This window comes from Leptonychotes weddellii, chromosome 4, assembly GCF_054177405.1.
Source record: "Leptonychotes weddellii isolate Sample4059 chromosome 4, ASM5417740v2, whole genome shotgun sequence".
Classification (NCBI taxonomy): Eukaryota; Metazoa; Chordata; class Mammalia; order Carnivora; family Phocidae; genus Leptonychotes; species Leptonychotes weddellii.
The window spans coordinates 82467737-82490438 of record NC_138372.1 but is presented as its reverse complement, the minus strand read 5'-3'; the positions used below and the strand labels follow the sequence as shown (position 1 = coordinate 82490438).

The following is a 22702-nucleotide window of genomic DNA, read 5'->3' as shown; positions in this document are numbered from 1 at the left end:
TGAATCTCAGATCTGTACCTCTGAAACAAATAATGCAATATATGTTAAGAAAAAAAAAGAAGAAGAAGGTAGCGGGAGGGGAAGAATGAAGCGGGGGAAATCGGAGGGGTGGACGAACCGTGAGAGACAATGGACTCTGAAAAACAGGCTGGGGGTTCTAGAGGGGAGGGGGGTTGCAGGATGGGTTGGCCTGGTGGTGGGTATTGAGGAGGTCACGTTCTGCATGGAGCACTGGGTGTTATGCACAAACAATGAATCATGGAACATTTCATCTAGAACTAATGATGTAATGTATGGGGATTAACATAAGAATAAAAAAAAAAGAGGACAGTTAATTAAAGGGATGTCTTGCTGTTAAAAAAAAAAAAAAAAAAAAGATTTGCACTTTGTTAATAAATGAGTATAGGCAACCCTTAAATTCCGTAGTTGAAAATCAATACAACTGAGTCATTTATAAGAGTTAATTCAGTGGAATTCTTTCTCCAAAGCATCTTGGATTCAAATACTTAGAGTAAAGGTATGCTTTTCATGTCTATGAAAACGCCTAGTGATTTTTTTCAAAATTTATTTATTTATTTATTTGACAGAGAGAGAGAGAAAGCACAAGCAGGGGGAGCGGCAGAGATAGAGAGGGGAGAAGCAGGTTCCGTGCTGAGCAAGGAGCCTGATGCGGGGCTCAATCCCAGGACCCCGGGATCATGACCTAAGCCAAAGGCAGATGCTTAACCGACTGTGCCACCCAGGCATCCCAAGAGTAAAAGTATGCTTTTCATGTCTGTGAAAATGCCTAGTGATTTTTACTCCAATTTCAGAAACAAATAATGTATACAGTAGACCCCCCTTATCTGTGGCTGTGCTTTCTGACGTTTTGGTTACCTTTGGCCAACTGCAGTTTGGAAGCAGATGACATCTTCCTTCTGACATATCATCAGAAGGTCAATAGTAGCTTAACACTGTGTCACAATGCCTACGTCATTCCCCTCACTTCAACTCATCACATAGGCATTTTGTCATCTCACATCATCACAAGAAGAAGGGTAAGTAGAGTAGTACAGTAAGATATTTTGAGAGAGAGAGAGAGAGCACATTCACATAACTTTTATTATGGTATATTGTTGTAATTGTTCTACTTTATTGTGAGTTATTGTTAATCTCTTACTGTGACTAATTTACAAATTAAACTTTACCATGTTTAGGAAAAAACATTGGGTTCAGTACTATCTATGGTTTTAGGTATCCACTGGGGGTCTTGGAACATATCCCCCACAGATAAGGAGGAACTCCAGTATCTCCCTTATCAAATGAGTTGCTGAGTGCAGTTGAATGGGGGGAGAAAGGGTATCCATAGGGAATGGGCAACCATTTGGCTTTCCCTTAATCATTATCCCCTACCATCATTCTACTCTATAAACCATTAGTTTCTTTGCAACAAGACTTTATTTTATAATCAAAAGCTGCAGCTTTCCCATGCCACAGAAAGTTCTTTGAGGGTAGGAACCTTGTCTTACTCAACTTCCTTTCCCTCGCAGTGCCCGGCCTTGAAAATAGAGGGTCCTCAATAAGTAGCTATTGATTTGTACTGAATTGCTGAATTTAATCTCAAACTGCCCCCAGCAAAAATCTGTACTTGTCAACACTAAAATTACTTATGATCCTATGCAGAACATAACCAACTGACAAAGTTATGAATCTTTCCAAAACTGGCCTTAGAACTTCTTGTGGTTCTCAACATGCATATTGTAAATGAGTTTGGAATTTGCATGCCAAGTTGAAATATGGTGCCCTAGAGAATTTCTATGATTGATCTCATTCAAGCAAATTTACCCATTGTCCCCCAATACCTCACTATAATTAGAGACTGGCATTTTGTTTCAAATTACATAATAGTTTTTCATAGAAGACATCTGTCTTGTAACTTGCCTAACTCTCTTAGGAAAACAAACAAACAAACAAACAGAAAGGAAAGGGAAAAACAATACCTCAGTGACATTAATTACACCAGCATGTTTTCCAGTGCTTTGAAAGGGAGACTCTGAGCATTGATTGCCATTGAAGTGAGACCTAAAGTATATATTACAGTTCTGAAAACCCCACTTAATGTTCTTATAGCTCTAAGAAATCTAGTCATATCCTGATGGCTACCTAGGGTAATAATCAATTTCTCCTATTAAGTTGCCCAAGGCAGTAGCCTAGTGTGTGCTAGGACCAGGATCCCTTTTCAGGTTGTTGAATTCTATAATGCCTCTTGCTTTCCATCACTAAATGAGCAAGATAGAACATACCAGTAGGTAGAGATCCTTCAAACCCCAGGATAGACTTGAAAAGAAACCTCACACTCTGCTTGCAGTATGGTTGTACTTCAGTCATCCCAATAAATTGCTTCTTCTTGAGTTTGGAGTTTTTATGAAGCATTCTAGAAGAACTACTGTGTTGAGGTCTGCTGGGCAAGTACAAATTAGTTGAGAAATTCAGAAAGCACTAGCTGAATTTGAAGCCAATATTATAAGTGCTCTTGAATACTTAGCGATATTCCAGCATTCATGCATTTATCAACCATATATTAGTCAAGTAAAAAAATAAAATATTTACATTGCAAAAATATAGGTCCACATTTTGAAGTTCATTCATTTATTCATTCATTCAAGCAACCACTGTTTATTAAGTATCTGTTATATATCAGGGATGGTACTAAATTCTATGAATATGGCTGAATTATCTTTGCCTTTGAAAAATGTATAGGCTAATATTTCATTCTCGACTCTGAATTTGCATTAAAATTACCTGAGCAATTAAACAATCTGTGAACTTCATCTCCAAAGATAGGCCCCAAACCCTGGCATTTCTTTTTTTTTAATATCATTTTAATTTGTTTAGTATATTTTTCAAGTGCTTTTTATTTTGTGAAAGCATCCGTCATCTCTTAAGCCTGTGAAACGTAGTCGCTTCAAGGAAAACAAGCTCGGGCGCCTGGGTGGCTCAGTTGGTTAAGCGACTGCCTTCGGCTCAGGTCATGATCCTGGAGTCCTGGGATCGAGTCCCACATCGGGCTCCCTGCTCAGTGGGGAGTCTGTTTCTCCCTCTGACCCTCCCCCCTCTCATGCTCTCTCTATCTCATTCTCTCTCTCAAATTTAAAAAAAAAAAAAAATTAAAAAAAAAAAAAGGAAAACAAGCTCAAATTTACTTCCATTTCACCTAGACCATAAAAGTCTCTAATTATTAGAAATATTAAATATAAAATTAAAAATAAAAGAATCTTGTTATAAAACAGAATATGCAAATACATTTAAATGATTGATTTTTAATATTTACATTTTTCAAGAATATCTGCAAAGCAGTAGTGTATAATGGTTAAGAAAACAGCATTTGGAATCATATATTTGGCTTTGAGTCACAGTCAGCCATTAATTATTGGCAGTGAAAGCCCAAGCTTTCAAGTGTAATAACTTGAAGTTTAATAACTTCGGTAGGATTCAAACATTGGCATTTCTTAAAAACATCCCAGCAGAGAGTGAGGTCCTTGCTTTAATAGGTGACTACACAAACAAACAGGAGATCATAGCACAGTGCTCTCACAAGCATAGACAAGAAGTTTTGGGAGCACTTTGGAAGGCCATAAGAATCAGGGCAGCAAGGGCGGCGGCGGGGAGTGGTTAGGGAAAGCTTTAGCAATAAAAATTGTCTATAGCTTACTAGAGTTTCTACAGAAGAATAAAAGTCCTTCTAAGAAGGGTCAGAGAAGAAGGAGGGAGATGAAAAAGCAAAGAATTAAGAAAATAAGCAAGAAGGCATGTGTATTTTAGCACAATAAGCTAAAGGGCAAACATCCAACCAAATTGCTGGATTCCACAGTGGAAATTCAGGGAATTCAACTCAAAACATTAGCAGTGTGTCCCTGGACAAGTTACTGAACCTCTTTGATTCTTTTATTCATTTATAAATTGAGGACAATGATAGGTACCTCACAGGGTTATTATAAAGAACAGAAAATGTAGCATAAAACACCCAATAAATGCCATCATTAAGTAGAGATGATTCACATGCAGATACTATTCAAATATTGTTGTAGTGATTGGATTAAATTTGTTTGTTTAGAAGACTGAAATCTCAAGATCAAATAAAAACGATCTTGACATACCTTTCTGCAGTGAGATATTATTGTTTATGCCACATTAATCCTGAACAGGACTCAATTTTCTTCTCCCAATAGTAGTATTGACTAGTGTAATGTATTGATTCATCAAGATCAGAAAATTCTGAAGGAATTAGAACAAGATTTAAATTCTACAGAAAATGAATTCTAAAACTCAAATCTCTCTTCCAGGACTAAGAATAAACACTCAATGTGACAATGAAGTCTTTTGATGCCTAAGATTTGCTTATCTATCTTAGAATGGTGGGCAAGAATAAAGAGCTATGATTATTTTCTCATTTTGTTTCATTGCTTTAACTAAGAACTTCTTAAACATCTCACACTACTTTCACCAGATAGGTATGGTCTTCCTTAAGATCCAGAGAGCTGTAAAACCTTTACTTCCAAGGTAGCAGGTGTGTTGGAACATTATTGAAAGATGCTGGGTTTGGCATATAATTTTTCAGGGAAAGCAGTGTTGTAGGTCATATTTCGTTGTCAAAGAAACATTGGCCCAATTCTTTACTTCTTCCCTGCCCTAAACAACAAACAAACAGATAAAAACAAACAAACAGAAATATGGGATATTCAATTCATCTATCACTGAAAAAGAGAAACATCAATCCCTTTCAACCAAGGCTTTGAAATTGGTATTTTTTTTTTAAGATTGTATTTATTTATTTGACAGAAAGAGACACAGTGAGAAAGGGAACATCACCAGGGGGAGTGGGAGAAGGAGAAGCAGGCTTCCTGCAGAGCAGGGAGTCTGATGAGGGGCTCGATCCCAGGACCCCAGGATCATGACCTGAGACGAAGGCAGACGCTTAACAACTGAGCCACCCAGGTACACCAAAATTGGTATTTCTAAAGAATTTCAAGTCTTTCTGTATTCTAGACTATACTGTATCCAACCCTAGAAATAAAAAAAAAAATTAAAAAGCATAAAGCAGTAAAGGAAATAGAAATAGATAGAAAATGGATAATAAATAGAAAATGGAAAAGACCTCTAGAACGGTGAATTATGAGGAGATTTTTAAGGTGCACTGAAAAAAAATGTATCCTGGCTGGATATATCTCAGTAAATCTTTAAAGTGCTGCTACTTTTATTCTTTGATAAATATCATATAATGGCTTACAAGTGAAGTATAATTTCAGTTCCTACTACAGAGCCATTATGATGTTCCTGTGGACCAGTTAATTTGTTACTGAGCTCTCCTGTACCAATCTCATACCAATCTGGAAACAGAAAAGTCTTCTCTTCTGAATGAGGTGATTTCTCTAGAAAGTCAGCTGTTCTCAAAAGTCAAGTTCATAGTACAGAGATTGCAGAAGGATACTACCAAGTTCTCTACTTTGGAGTTTCCAAGAAAAATTATTTTAACATACCATAAGCATTCTATCAAGTACCTATTGCTTTTAAAAATGCTACGGTGGGGTTTTTTGTTTTTGTTTTTGTTTTTTGTATTTTTCAAGTATCAATTAGTGAATTTATGTTTATGAAAGTCCCCAGCGAGAGGATATGGAAAAAGCAGTCTATAATTTAAGGCAAACCCTTAATCAAATTGATTTCACCAAAATTCCATTTCCTTTTAGGACAACTTTTAAAAAGCAAAGCCAATGGTTGCCACATTCTAAGAATGGCTGAACCAAATGATTGGCCACTTTTCTTACCTAGTGACAGTATAGTTAAGACAATTTTAAGTCTTGGATTCTGGAATTTTGGCTTCACGAATTAGGCCATAGCATACAAGTTAAACATAAGAAGTTTAAACCAGACTGCCAAGATTTACGCTAATTGTGTGGCTTTAGGCAATGATATAACTTCTCTGTGCTCCACCCTCCTCATTTGAAAAATAGGGCAATCACATTACTTAATTATTGGAGTTGTTATGAGTTAGCACATTTAGAAGTTCTTATAATAGTGCCTCATACATGGTTGGCACTCATTAGAAGTTAGCTTTTAATATATTATTGTTACATCTCCAAGAATTCTCCTCGCAGAATATAGGTTTTGGAATTGGGATGAGCCCCACCTCAGTCCTTACTAGCTTTGTGATGACAGAAAAAACTATTTGACTTCTTGGAGTCTCAGTGTTCTCAAGACTAAAATAAGGACAATAATACCTACCTCATAACTGTCTGAGGATTAAACAAGCAACAAGCAAAATGCTTGCTATATAGTCAAGTGGCTATCTGAAGAGCATTTAACAACTAAAGCAAATAAATAGCATATATACTAGATTGTCAAGTTGGTAAAGGAAGGAAAGCAAGAGAGTGAAGAATAAGTTAAAATCTGGTTCTAAAGACTCCTGGATCCCTCATCCACCATCTCCCTTCCTTTCCCCACTCCCCCAGAAAAATCCAGGCTGTATAAAAGTATTTCTATGTCCCTATGCACAAGTGAGACTAGAAAATCAGTGATGAGTATAGTTCAGCCTTGGGCAACCATACTGACCCAGACAAGGTTAATCATTGTCACTTTAGAGTCTCTGGAAATACTGTGGGTCTTCAGAAGATGGGTGGTCACTTATGTCTATGAGGGGCGGGTAAATGGAGTATAAAGTGACAGATGCAGCAGGTGTGTAGTGACTAATGCTGAGAACTACAGCAGTCACAGAGCCCCACAGAAGCTTGGCAAAGAACAGCCAGAGAGCCTCTGAGCCCCTGCTGGGGCACACAACAGCAGACCAATGCAAGCTTTGGAGACTCAAAAACAACCCAGTGTCTTTGAGGCAGCCAGACACATTGAAGGAAGAAAAACCTTAATCCCAAATCTTAAACCTCCTTTCAGCACCTTTTGAGAAGACTATGAAAGGCCAGTGGAGAGGAAAAAGAGATGTTTGCTAGGAGATAGAAGGAATCTAAGTCCAAAACTCAGAGCTGGTACAGAATGGATAGAGAAAATCAGGAAGTGTTGTAGTTAAACACGTACGTAATGAGAAAAAAATTTAAATATTTGCTGAGCATTTTCTTTTTTTTTTTTTAAAGATTTTATTTATTTATTTGACAGAGAGAGAGAGAGCGGGAGCAGGAATACAGGCGGGGGAGCGGGAGAGAGAGAGAAGCAGGCTTCCCGTGGAGCAGGGAACCCGATGCGGGGCTCGATCCCAGGACCCTGGGATCATGACCTGAGCCAAAGGCAGATGCTTAATGACTGAGCCACCCAGGCACCCTGCTGAGCATTTTCAAACATCAATAACCCAGCCATTTATATTTTTAAATATTAAAAAGGGCGCAGAGTATGGTATTGATTTGAAAATACAGAAATGTCATGCTAAAAAATGTATCTGGTTTTGAACTGACAAAGTAAGACGAGTCAATCTGATTTTATTCATATACTAAGGTCTACATTTCAACATAATGAAATTTTGTCTTATTAAAATGTGGGTTAGGACACTCAATATTTGTATGGTGCAACAAGTAATAATGGCCCCATTATTAATTGCCTACTCTTATTAAAAAGTTCCAAAAGAAAATAAAGAGGAATTGAGAGCCTAGATATATTTGATAATGTGAAAAACAGTTGTCTATTATTTTATTTTGGGGTCAGCAAAGGTTTCTTGATAAATTACAATGTGTTTTCTTCTTTTTTTTTTTTTTTTAGAGAGAGACAGAGAGAGAGAGAGGGAACACAAGCAGGGGGAGCAGGAGAGGGAGAAGCAGGCTTCCCACCGAGCAGGGAGCCCGCCAAGTAGGGAGCCCGCCGAGCAGGGAGCCCGACGTGGGGCTCGATCCCAGGACCCTGGGATCATGACCTGAGCTGAAGGCAGCCACTTAACCACTGAGCCACCCAGGCGCCCCCAATGTGTTTTCTAAACCTGACCTATAATAGCTGTTTTTAAAACAAAACATAAATAATACCAAATGGTACATCCAATTAATTCATTTCCAACTGGTTTTGATTATCAGCATCAATAATTATGTTCAGTTTGTATCTGGTTATTAACCTTAATGATACTCTATCTGCCATTTAAGTAATTACTTTTTTACCAACATCATCAGTAACAATAATTTTTGCTTGTAATTAGTTGATTTGTCATTCATTAAGGCTGTAAAATTATCCTATTAAATCATCACCTCCAAGATGATCATAAAGATAAATAAAATATTGCATGGGTACTGAAATTTGTCACTCACTTGAATTTTGAAGTAGGACATAGACACGGCTCCCCCCAAAAAGAGAAATTATTTATTTATCTTCTTTAGGCTCTAATACCCCTTTAACTTCACTTCCTTTAGGTCTTAAAGTATATTTTTATGTAAGACACCTAAATAGCTAAACACTTTGAAAATGGTTTTCTTAATTTTCTTAAAAAGCAGATGTGATGGTTTTTTTCAAGTGTCAACTCACTAAGCTACAGCCACCAGTTATTCAAGCACTAATTTAGGTGTTGCTATGGAGGTATTTTATAGATGTAATTGAAGTCCATAATCAGTTGGCTTTTAAGTAAGGGAGATTATCCTAGATAGTCAGGGTGGGCCTAAACCAATCAACAGAAAGGCTCTAAGAGCAGAGTCAAGGCTTTCCTGAAGAAGAAGAAATTGTGTCTATGGAGAGGAACTTCAGAACATGCTTGAGAGCTCAAGCCTGCCCTTCTGACAGCCTGCCTTATAATTTCTTTCTTTTTTTTTTTAAAGATTTTATTTATTTATTTATTTGAGAGAGAGAGAATGAGAGACAGAGAGCATGAGAGGGAGGAGGGTCAGAGGGAGAAGCAGACTCCCCGCCGAGCAGGGAGCCCGATGCGGGACTCGATCCGGGACTCCAGGATCATGACCCGAGCCGAAGGCAGTCGCTTAACCAACTGAGCCACCCAGGCGCCCAAACCTGCCTTATAATTTCTGACTTGCCTAGCCAGCCTCCATAATCACATAAACCAATTCTTTGCAATACTTTTCTTAATATATATCTCCTACTAGTTCTGCTTCCCTGGTTGGACTCTCATACAGCAGCCTATTGCAAAGTGGCTTGGGTGTTGTATCAGAAAGAAGAGAGAGTAGAAAGTACTCCTTGACCTAAAATGGATAGCTCACCATTTAAAATTTTATTAGCAGATAGTCATTTACTTCTTTGTGTGATCCTATAAAAATGTAGATGTTTCTAGAAGGGGTAGCAGCATAAACTATTCCTATTAAGACCCCCCTCCCCACTTAGAGGTTCCCAATTCCCACTTAAGGCACTAAGAGGGTGAAACCCATGAAGTTGTAAAGACCAGGTGTAGAGTACGTAGCAAATGAAAGTGTTGCTACCTCATAGCTTGGCCAAGGGCCAGTCCTGTCAGAACTAGTACTGCTCCATTCGAATTACCATAGATTCCTTCTCAGTTACAAACTTGCCTTCTTCCAGGCAGGAAGACCTTACAGAAATGTACACCCCATAGGATTCCATTATTAAAAAGACAATCACACCATGTTACAAGAAGCTCTGGAAAAAGTCTGGAAAGAATTACAAATACATGGAGACTAAATAACATACTACTGAATAATGAATGGATCAACCAAGAAATCAAAGAGGAAATAAAACAATTCATGGAGGGCTAGTGCTCACTGAGGCCGAGGCCCCACCTGCTGGCAAGACTGAGCCCCGCTGCATTTTACTTTATTTTGTTCATGGTTTTGCAGAGACTGAAGTTTTGTGGATTAGGTTAAACTCCCGACCTCCTCAAAGAGGACCCATTTATTTATTTATTTTTCTTTCCAAAATGGCAGCCTCCAGCTGAACACAAGTGTTAGTTCTGTACCAGGTGATGCTGAGAGAGCAAGCATTTCAGCACCTATAATTATAGAACTTATGCTGTCAGGAGGATAAGACAGTTGCTTCAGAGAAATTAAGAATGTAAAGGATCCCACAGAAATTCAAACCCTAGTGAACAAAGTCAAAGGAGACACTGGAGTAATTCACTGACAGGTCCACTTTGGCCAACTGTATTTGACTGACAAGCCTATCACTGAGAATCAAGAGAACCCCAGGACTTAGGGAGCCGGGACCAGCCCCCACTACAGCTGTGGACCATCTTCAGCATTCATTCTGCTCTGGGGATGGGGGCTCCCAACAGACCACCAGTGGCCTCTTACATCAGCTTAAAATAGCCTCTTTCTCTGCCTACCCTGTAGCAGCTGATAAACTGAGTCGGGTTTCCATTCTTCTGCAACCTTAGTGAAAAATGATGGCTGTCTTTCTCTCCTTGGTTCAAGTGTTAAAATGAAGAGCTAGAGCTCACTCAGAATAATGCTGTGTATTATTATGTCTCCTCTCCATCCCACCCCTCTTTTGTATCTCATTACCACTTGTATAGAGCACCTCCACGCTTTGTTTCTTCATTGACAATAAACAGAGCTGTCTCCCCCCGCCAAAAGAAATACATGGAGACAAATGAAAATGAAAACACAATGGTCCAAAATCTTTGGGACACAGCAAAAGCTGTTCTAAGAGGGAAGATTATAGCATTACAGGCCTTTTCAAGAAGCAAGAAAAAAAAATCAAATAAACAACCTAACCTTACACCTAAAGGTGCTAGAAAAAGAAGAACAAACAAAGCCCAGAGCTATAGAAGAAAGGAAATATTAAAGATTAAGGCAGCAATGAATGAAATAGAAACTACAAAAACAATGAAACCTGGATCTGGTTCTTTGTAAAAAAGATAAACAAAATTGTTAAACCTTTACCCACACTCATCGAAAAGAGAGGGAGAGAGAGAGCACTCAAATAAATAAAATCAGAAACAAAGGAGGAAAAATAACAACTGACACCACAGAAATACAAAGCACAATAAGAAAATATGAAAAATTGTATGTCAACAAATTGGACAATCTAGAAGAAATGGATAAATACCTAGAAACATATAATCTTCCAAAACTGAAACAGGAAGAAATAGAACAGACTGATCACTAGCAATGAAATTGAACTGGTAATAAAAAAACTCCCAACAAATAAAAGTCTAAGACCAGGTGGCTTCAGAGATGCGTTGTACTAACATTTAAAGAGTTAATACCTATTTTTATCAAACTATTCAAAAAATAGAAGAGGAGGAAAAGCTTCCAAATTTATTCTATGAAGTGGGCATTACCTTGATACCAAAACCAGATAAAGACACTGCAATAAAAGAAAAATACAGATCAATATCGCTGATGAACACAGGTGCAAAAATCCTAAACAAAATATTAGCAAGCCAAATCCAACAATACATTTAAAAAAATCATTCACTACAATCAAGTGGGATTCATTCCAGGGATACAGCATGGTTCAATACTTCCAAATCAATCAATGTGCTACATCACATTAACAAGAGAAAGGATAAAAATCATATGATCACCTGAATAGGTGCAGAAAAAGCATTTGACAAAATACAACATCCATTCATGATAAAAAGTCTCAACAAAGTAGGTTTAGAGGGAACATACCTCAACATAATAAAAACCATACATGAAAAACCCACAGCTAACATCATATTCAATGGTGAAAATCTGAGAGTTTTTCCTCTAAAATCAGGAACAAGACAAGTACACTCTGACCACTTTTATTTGACATAGTACTGGAAGTTCTAACCACAGCAATCAGATAAGAAGAAAAGGTCAAAGACATATAAATTGGTAAGAAAGAAAGAAAACTTTCACTATTTGCAGATGACATGATACTCTGTGTAGAAAACCCAAAAGACTCCACAGAAAAGCTGTTAGAACTGATAAATGAAGTCAGTAAAGTTGCAGGATGCAAAATTAATATAGAGAAATCTGTTGCATTTTTATACACCAATACTGAAGAAGCAGAAAGAGAAATTAAGAAAACAATCCTATTTGCAATTACACCAAAAAGAATAAAATCCTAGGAAGAAACTTAACCAAAAAGGTGAAAAAGAACTATAGTCTGGAAACTATGAAATGCTGACTAAATAAACTGTAGATGATACAAACAAATGGAAATATATTCCAATTCATGGATGGGAGACTAAATATGATTAAAATGTCTATACTACCCAAAGCAATCTACAGAATTAATGCAATCCCTATCAACATATCAACAACCTTTTTCATAGTACTAGAATAAATAATCCTAAAATTTATATGGAGCCACAAAAGACCACGAATAGCCAAAGCAATCCTGGGAAAGAACAAAGCTGGAGATACCACAGACCTAGATTTCAACATACACTACAAATCTGTAGTAATCACAACAGCATGGTAATGGCACAAAAACAGACACATAGATCAATGGAACAGAACAGAGAGTCCAGAAATAAACCCACACTTACATAGTCAATTAATTTACGACAAAGGAAGCAAGAGTATACAATGGAAAAAAGGCAGTGTCAGATGTGACTAGGAAAACTGGACAGCTACATGCAAAAGAAGGAAACTAAACATACGTTCTTATACCATACACAAAAATAAACTCATAATGGATTAAAGACCTAAATGTGAGACCTGAAACCATAAAACTCCTAGAAGAAAATAGGTAGTAGTTTCTTTAACACTGTCCATAGAAACATTTTTCTAGGTATGTCTCCTCAGGCAAGGGAAACAAAAGCAAGATTAAACTATTGGGACTACACCAAAACAAAGTGCTTTTGCACAACAAAGGAAACCATCAACAAAACAAAAAGGGTACCTACTGAATTGGAGAATATATTTGCAAATGATACATCCATAAGGGGTTAATATAAAATATGTAAAGAACTTACACAACTCAACACCAAAAAAAAAATAAAAATAAAAACCAATTAAAAATGGGCAGAGGACCTGAATAGACATTTTTCCCAAGAAGATATACAGATGGCCATCAGACACATGAAAAGATGCTCAACATCACTAATCATCGGGAAAATGCAAATTAAAACCAAAATGACATATCACTTTACACCAGTCAGAAAGGCTAAAATCAAAAACACAAGAAATAACAAGTGTTGGTGAGGATGTGGAGAAAAAGGAACCCTCATGCATTGTTGGTGGGAATGCAAATTAGTATAGCCAACGTGAAAAGCAGTTTGGAGGTTCCTCAAAAAAATTAAAAATAGAATTATTGTACAATCCAGTAATTCTACCACTGGGTATTTACCTCCCCTCCAAAACCCCCCAAAAAACAACAAAGACACTAATTCAAAAAGATATATGCTCTTCTATGTTTATTGCAGCATTATTTACAATAGCCAAGATATGGAAGCAACCCAGGTATCACCGATAGATGAATAAAGATGTGGTGTGTATGTACATATACAGAGATATATATACTATGGAATACATATACTATATAAAAAAGTGGTATATATACATATATGTGTGTGTGTGTATACACACACACACACACACACACACTGTAATACTACTCAGCTATAAAAAAGAATGAAATCTTGCCATTTGCAACAACATGGATGAACCTAGAGGGTATTATGCTAATTGAGATACATCAGATAAAGACAAATACCATATGATTTCACACATATGTGGAATATAAGAAACAGATGAACAAAGGAAAAATAACAAACAAAAGCCAGACTCAAATACAGAGGACAAACTGTGGTTGCCAGAGGGTAGGTGGGGGGATGGGTGAAATAGATAAAGGAGATTAAGATGTTATCTTGATGAGTATGAGAAATACATTGTTGAATCATATTGTACACCTGAAACTAATATAACACTGTATATTAATTATACTTCAATTAAAAAAGCTCTAAAATACTCTATAAAATCCACCCACTCAAGAAAACAGAATTTGATACATAAACTACTGGGCCAAAGAATATATGTCTAGATTAACCCCTTTGAAATGGCTCATTTTATTTTTGCCATACCAATAAATGAGGGTATGGGTTTGGTAGGAAAAAAGGTCAGCCTACCTATATGGAGGACTCCATGATGGCTTTGGAAAATTTCAGACCGGCAAAAACATGATGCATATTTAAAATTGGTTAATTTGATCAATTTTTTTAGATATTTAAGATATTTCTATAGATTTTGTTGCTGGTCGTTTCTATGATCAGCCCTCTATGGTTGAGAGACTGACAGACCTGTACCAAGATTGGAGGATTCAGCTAAATAGAACAGAGATCAAAGATACTGCCATAGATATGGGGGAAAATTACACTATGCACTTGTTTTTATGTTCATCCAGGTTGCAATTCAAAAGAGAATGATTTTAAAATAGATTTAGTACTGGGTTTATTTTGTTGACCTTGGCAAATGTCACCTCAATGTTGTTCCACTTCTATTTTTTCTCAAGGGAGCAGAGCTGCTCATGAGCAGGTGAAGGTAGAAGCACACGGTCAAATTAGAGTAAAGATATTACTGAGAGAGAAACATTTTAAGCTGTCCAGAATATTAACAAGGAATATGATTTGCATATTTCCTGAACATAGTGTCTTATTTTATAGATTAGTAACTACTTCATTATAAACATGAATTTAGAGCTTCCTGAAATTATTTATATTAGAATCTAGTATTGAGGGGTTTTTTTTCCTTGACATTATTTATTCTAAAATGGAAATGAGAACTTTACCCATGATTTCCTATGATAATTGTGGACTTCCATTCAAGAAAACCAGCAGAAGCAACATTTGAGAACTGCCTTCCTCATTTCAGACACAACTATATGAATAATCTTCTATTTTCACAGTAAAGCTCTCCCATTTGTTACACTGTGAAATTGCAGGCTACCTTTTCTCCAGAGATCTCAAAGTTCTTTTCTGGTATCAATTTGTCAATAGCCCAATGCCTCTGATTCTATGGAGCCCAGAGGAATCTGTTCTAGCATTATTTCTATGAAAGCCTTTGATAGGCTTTATGACAACCCAAGCTAAGGAGCATCAATAATGACTGCAAAGTTCTTTTGCCAAGTGCTTACTTAACTAACAAAAGACATTTCCATTAAAAGAAAAAAGTATGACTTTGAAAAACTCTGAAAACTCAAGGGCAGTGTATTTACATCCTTCTTAAATCTACTCAAGCTTTCACTCAAAGATTAAATTTACACATGTTATATACTCATACAATGCCCAGTAGAGTATACTCAATAAAAAATTAATTATTATTAACTTTACAAATATGTGATAAATCAACATCTATTATTTATTAGTTATTGTGACTTAGAGCAAGTCATTAACCTTTTCAAATCTCAGCTTTCTCATTTATAAAATGGGGCTTTTCCACCTGTATATGAGGATTAACATTACTCAAGATGCATGAGATCATTTTTAAGTTATTTTTCATACAAATATGAACTTATAGTATAATTAACCTGGGACTTGAACTTCAGACACTTTAGAAATTTAACACTGATAATAATGAATTATATGTAATAATACTATATATCGCAAATATTAGATAAACTGGGAAAAATGTAACACTGATGTTCTGCCATTTCTGGATAGATTCCTTCAGAATAAAGTTCTCAGCAATCATGCATGAATTCATGGCACTTTAAGGATGGCTGGTAGGCAGACTCACGAAGTTATGAAGATTTGTTCTGGAACATTGTGAAGCAAGTGTTAAAAAGGCATCTAAGCAGTTTTATAGATGTTTCTAACTGGAAAACAATGGTAAAACCAATAGTCTAGTGTGCCAGTGAAAATGTCATATAGTCTTAAGTAAGTATTTTGGGAGAAGAAGGAACACAGATTTGGGCTGGGATCAGGGAAGACCCTCTGTATTTCAGAGTTTATGGACATAAACTAGGTTAAGTTGCTTGTATTTGAATTCTATGTTCACTATGATCTTTCTGACTATTCCCGCATCTGAACAAGGACACAAACCCATGATACTTAATGAGAGTACCCATGCCTTTGATATGTAATCATCTATTGTTATGTATTATTATATATATCGATTATGTAAGTCTCATCTCTCCAGCAAAGATTTTGGTAGGCAAAGGCCTGAGTCAAACCAAGGGCCTGGTATGTATTAAGAGTGACTTTTTCTTATACCATGTTTTACAGGTTTCAAAGTTAATTATTTCAGTCAACCTTCACAAAAACCACACAAAAGAACCTGGAACTCTGAAAGTTAAAATGAGTAACTTGTCCAAAATTACTTGGTTAGGCTTCAATAAATATTTATTAAATTGACTCTCTGCATCATCTGTTAAGTACCTATGATTTGTGATCACTGAGCTTGCAAATACATAGTAAGAGTTGTAGTGCCTTGTACAGCATGTTCCCCTATTTTGTATAGTACTTTGCATTTTATAAGTGCCTTCACCTACATAATTGTGTTTAATGATTGATATCTTAGAGAGTGGGAGAATATGCCAAGTGTAAGAAATGATGTTACAGTATTATGTAGTGGGAAACATAAGGACAGCTGAGCAGGATTTAGATTAATTCATGGGTGACACAGTCATAACATTTATTACTGTTGAGATAGATCCACAAAAGGAAATTATTTAAAAGGAAAGCTAAAGACAAGGCTTCGCTTGTCTCCTTAAGCTGTAATGCCCTTCTCTTTCTTCTTCCTTCTTAGAGCAGTTTACTCTTCCTTCAAAGCTCAGCTCAAAGGCCATCTCCTCTATGTAGCTACCACTGAGCCCTCTGAGTTTGCAATGAATTGCTTCCCTCTGTGTTCCCACAGCTCCTTATATGTAGCTCTTGCATAGCATTTATTTTCTTCTTCTTTGTAAATAACTATTTACTTTATAAAGCTTCTTGAAGGCAGAGGCTAGCTTGTCCTCATTAGCTCCCATGTGCCCACAACAGGGCCCTGGAAGTATTGAAGGAACTGGAGGGAACACCACTATTTAAAATACTAAATACTCCCACAAAATATCCTCAAGGGTCATCTCCTGCTAGATTCTGCATGAGATTATTTTGATATTGTAAATGATAGCAAGGGCAGAAAAGATTATTGAGGGACAATAAAAAGAATAAAAAATAAAAATGGACAGAGCAGAGATTTAGGAAAGCAGACTGTTAAAAGGATGCTTCATTCCATGGTTATATATTAAGGGCCCACTATGTATCAGGCACTAAACTAATTGCTATGGATATAAAAGAGAACAAGGCTCTGTCCCTGTTCTTCAAGGAGTTTCCAATCCAGTGTGGAAGGCAGTCAAGTAACCTATAATTACAAACGAAGTGCTAAATGTATTGTTAAAGATAACTACCTGCTACGACATGGCAGTTCCAAGTCTAAAAAAAAAATCTTACTTTTAAATTGTATTAAAAATATGAGGAAATGAGGTTGGGGTTAGATTTCTAGTCTTGTGATGACAAAGTTATTTTACTGTAGGAGTTTCAATAATAAAGTTCTATGTTTACTAGCTCTAAGAATATATATGCTAAATTTATAACATCATTGAGCAAATCTAGCACTTGACAACATCAGACTTTCTTCAAGAAGAATCATTTTTACTTTTCTATCACCACCAGCATTATGATTACATACTCTCATAGGGACTTTAATTTCTTCTTTGAAATATTCATCACAGTAGTAATTATTGGTATACTTGTTTCATGTGTTTCTCCCTCCCTTTGATCATGAGCTCCCCAAGGTGGGGAATTGTGTCTGTCTTGATCGTCTTTACAACCCTAGCTCAGTACAGTGCACATACCAGGTGCTCAATAAGTATTTGATAAATTGGTTAAATTACTAATATTTGTTAGTTTTGTCATCCAATACCATAAAATAAAGTTTCTCTATAGCTTGCAACAACTTTTCCCCCAATATGTGGCACTCATTCCAAAATGCAATGTGAGTCCAGAACAAGATCAAATTATAACTGTGAAATATGCATATTGCACAAAACCAGCAAACACAGTTGGGCAGATTGTGCCCATTACAAAGAAGCCATGCCAAGTAGTAGATGGGGGCTGAGATCCGACCTATTTTCTCCTTTCTAAGCCATGGTGCAAGGATGCATTTCCTGGAAACAGGACCTCTTCCTTATTCACAGTCTGTAGCCTTGATGATACAACTTGTTGGTTGCCCTAATTGAACACACTGCATCCAAACACCATGTGTACTAAAATATTGGGAGCAAGTAAGAATTATGGATCTAGGTTTCACTTAACAGTGTTATTTTTTAATAGAGGTATAATTGACATACATTATATTAATTTCAGGTGTACAACATAATAAATCAGTATTTATATATACTGCAAAAGGACCACCACAAGAAATCTAGTTAACATCTGTCACCATACATAATTACAGAACTTTTTTTCTTGTGGTGAGAACTTTTAAGATCTACTCTCTTAGCAACTTTCATATACGCAATACAGTATTATTAATTATAGTTGCCTTGCTGTACATTACATCCTCATGACTTATTTATAACCAGAAGTCTGTACCCTTTGATCCCCTTCATCTATTTCGTCCTCCTCCCATTCCCAGCCTCTGGCAACCACCAATCTGTTCTCTGTATCTATGGACTTTTTCATTTTTCTTTTTCTTTCTCTTTTAGATTCTGCACGTAAGAAAGATCATATGGTATTTGTCTTTCTCTGTTTGACTTATTTTATTAGTCTAAGGTCCCCAAGGTCCATCCATGTTGTCACAAATCACAAGATTTCATTCTTTTTTTATGGCTGAATAATGTTCCATTATATATATCACATTTTCTTTATCTACACAGTGTTAGATATTTAGGTTGCTTCCGTATCTTGGCTTCTGTAAATAATGCTGCAATGAACAATGTTTCATTTTGTTGAGGTGGAAATCCACTGAATGTTTTTGAGGAAGGGGATAATATGGATAATACAGCAACCAAGGAAATTGACTTGGGATCCAGCATTTCCATTTCTCATACTGAATTTCTCTCTTTTATTTCAAAGCATCCATGAGAGCCAACACACTGTGCCCATTCCAATAGCTGATTAATAAAATGAGCTTTTAGGGGCATCTAGGTGTCTCAGTCAGTTGGGCATCTAACTTTTGGTTTCAGCTCAGGTCATGATCTCATGGTTGTGAGATCGAACCCCATGTCAGGCTCTGCACTGGGCATGGAGCCTGCTTAAGATTCTTTCTCTTCCTCTCCCTCTGCCCCTCCTCCCTGCTCACACATGCTCTCTCTCTCTCTCTAAAAGAAAATAATAAAATAAAACAAAATAAAGTAGAATGAGTTTTTATTTAATTTATTTTCACATAGTTATTTGTTTTGTTAACATTTTGTTTTTAGGCAGAGTCATGTTGTCGTTTGACATGTCTAGTGCATTTGTTAAAACTTTGATCCATTATAATCTCAATGCAAATGCCATTGCAACCATGAATGATTATTTTAATACTGTGTTATTTAGAATACATATCATTTATTTTAAAACCACAGTTGTGAAATTATTTTGATTTTAAATACCTGGCTTAGAGCCAGAACCTCATAAGCGGTTAGTTATTAGATGCCATTAGTAACATCAGGAAAGGCCAGACAGGTCACAGAAAGGGGAACTAAAGGGAAAGCATTCAGAAGATCCCTTCAAAGTAGAAAATGAGAATCAGAATGCTTTTAACTTTTTACCAATAGAAATGATCATCACAATGACAAAGACGATTAATATTTATTGGGCATCTCCTATGTGCCAGGCATTGTGCTAAGTACATCATCATCTTACTGTCCCTCGAAACAAAGAAGTGAAATAACTTGATTAAGTTGGAACTTGAATGGAGACTGTTTGAATCCAATAAAATATCCCTAAGGGCATGCACTTTCCCAAGTTAAACAACTCGTCTTCTGAATACCTGGTTCTAGGACCCAGGGATCCTAGAAACTTCTTGTCTAGAAGGGGCAATTGACTGTTGCTTGGGAGGGCATAAAGAAATGTAAAGTTACTCCTTTACTGTTACTACTGCTAAAACAATGCCAATTTGCTCCAAACAAACAAGCAAATGTATAAAATATGTACGATAGTATACCTATACTGTCAGTATAAATGGAAACTTCCTGGCTGTGGTTTTAATTAGAAATGGAACCCTTCCCTTGCTGTCCAAATTTATTACAGTTACACATCACCCTCAGGTTTTCATCTAGGAGACAAGTCATTCTGGTGATAGATGAGGCAATATTTATATATCATCTTGCAAAGTAAGCAAGAAGACTTTTAGTTTAAAAGTTCTATCGGCTATTGTTATACTCCAGTAATGAAAACAGTGATTTTGGAAAAAAGATTACATACATATAAATATGAAAAATAATTTTTAGGCTGTGATTTTTGTATAAATCGTACAGGTCAAAGTATACCTTTCAGTTCAGGTGGCCAGATGCAAGATATTACTCTTAAAATTTGTTGCCCTCTGTAAAAAAGATCTACTCAAAGAAGTTTGTTTATAGTTTAACTCAATATTTAGTCCTGCAAATTTCATGCTTCCTCCTGTCGATTCGCCATTATGAATATTCATTAGTGATGTTCATACAATTTCCAAGTGATTTACTATTAAATAATTAAAACAAAGATGAGAGATTAAGAGCCATGGTACATATAGTTTTATCAAAAATCCTGAGTTAATTATGGTTGCTATGATAGATCATAAAATCCAACTATGAGTGTCCTGATAACTAAGGCAATAAAAGAAACATGATTTCTAGGGGCACCTGGGTGGTTCAGTTGGTTGAGCAACCTACTCTTGGTTTCAGTTAGGTCATGATTTCAGGGTTGTGAAATTGAGCCCTGCGTAGGGCTCTGTGCTGGGCTTGGAGTCTGCTTGAGATTCTCTCTCTCCCTCTCCCTCTGGCCCTCCCTTCACTCTCCACTCCTCTCACTCCCCTGCTCATGCTTTCTCTCAAATAAATAAATAAATCTTAAAAAAAAAAGAAAAGAAACACAATTTCTTAAATATTTTTCATTACATAACAAGAGGAAACACATGAGTAAACAACACAAGACTTAGAAGAACCCTTATAATCTGTTGGTAGGAATGCAAAGTGATGCAACTGCATTTGATGAAAATTCCCATACTCTGTAGCCCATAGATTGGCTTCTGGGTGCACACCTTGAGATAAACAAAAGACAAAACAACTCTTGTTCACATGCACCAAGATCTAGGTACGAAGATGTCTCTTGTTGAGTGGCCTGTAATTACAAAAAACTAAAAACAAACAAACAAAACTTGCTGAATTCCCACAAATGAAGAATATATTTATCCCATGGAATAGACAGATAGATAGCATTTCAATATGAAGCAAATAGATCATACAGACCAAACAGATAATTTATGAAAATAATGTTGAATAAAAAAGTTATAGCATAGTTTTTTCAGGATGGTAACATTAAAAAACCCAAAGTCAAAACTATAACTTGTTTGTGAACATATAAGTTTCATATAAAAAATATAAAAACATGGACTACAGGGAAATACACCACATTTATGACACTGGTTCTCTCTGGAAAAGGGAAGCCAGGAATGGACCAGGGGATGGAAACAAGATGGTTTCGACTCAGTCGGTAATGTTTAAATTTTAAGTGGTGGGTGTACATATATTTGTTATATTGTTTATATACTTTTAATTTAAAAAACTAAAAAAAAAAAAGAAAATGCTTGATACCTTCAAGATTAAGGACCTCCAATGTAGCCTAAATACTTTAAAGACCATGTATATATTAGAGCAATAATCTTTGATATGAATGCTATCATCAAATTAACATATCTGTTTTAGCAGCTCATTCATTCATTCAATAAGTATTTGTTGAGCCCTATGGTGGAGAGACATAAGACAAAGTTCCTGTCCTCTGGATTTTATATTGTGGAGGAGAAAAAGAGACATAAATATATGAGCAGTATATAACATAATAAATGGCTAGTCGTTGGAACTGATGTTTAGTCAGATGGTACTCAGTAAGATACACCCATTGATGTCTTTTCTGATTGTTTTGTGTTGATGCTGTCCCAGTTGTTAAATAGTTTGAATATCACCCCCTATAATAAATTCAATGAAGACAAAATTAAGTAGGCTCAAGGAATGGATAGAGTGCAAAAGAGATGCTATTTAAATAAAGTGGTCAGATAGGCTTCCTTATGAAGGGTTTTTTAAGTAGAGAGTTGAATAAAAGGTGGGACAGAGCTATGGGAAGATTTTGAGAATGCAGGTCCAAACAACAAGGCAAGAATAAACTTAGTTTTATGTGGAACACCAAGAAGTTGCAGGCAGACTGGACTGAGCAAGGTAGGGAGTGATCAGAGTGGACATCAAAGAGGTTTTCAAGGACCAGATTACATAGGACCTTTCAAGCAGTAGTGAGGGTTTAGATTTAATTCTCAATGGGACACAACAATTGGGGAGGAAATTGAACAAGAACAGGACCTGATTGATTCAGATGTTTAAAATTTTATCCATATGTATATTACATAATTATATTATCTAATTACATAATATTTATATTATATATTTTATATTTGTATATTATATTTATATTATATGTGTATATTTCTATAATATATTTATATTATGTGTTATATTATAATACTATAAAACATATGTGAATTTGGTGACAGGGCAAGAGTTGGAAGCAAGGAGATCAGTTAGGAAATACTGCAGGGGTCTAGCCTCGATATAAAGCTGGTTGGGACCTGGTTGTTAGCAGCAGAGAGGGTGAAAAGCAATCTGATTTGGGATAGATTTTTGAAGGTTTAGCTAACAGGACTTGTTGATATGTGTTGTGAGG

At 36.2% G+C, this 22702-nt stretch overlaps 1 protein-coding gene and 1 pseudogene across 4 annotated transcripts in view; one reads left to right on the top strand and one right to left on the bottom strand.

The window, feature by feature from the left end:
• Nucleotides 1-22702, bottom strand: part of NTNG1 (netrin G1) — a 314772-nt gene that overhangs the window by 272957 nt on the left and 19113 nt on the right. The gene's annotated exons all lie outside the window — the stretch shown is intronic.
• Nucleotides 9833-10107, top strand: LOC102727273 (LYR motif-containing protein 4-like; annotated as a pseudogene).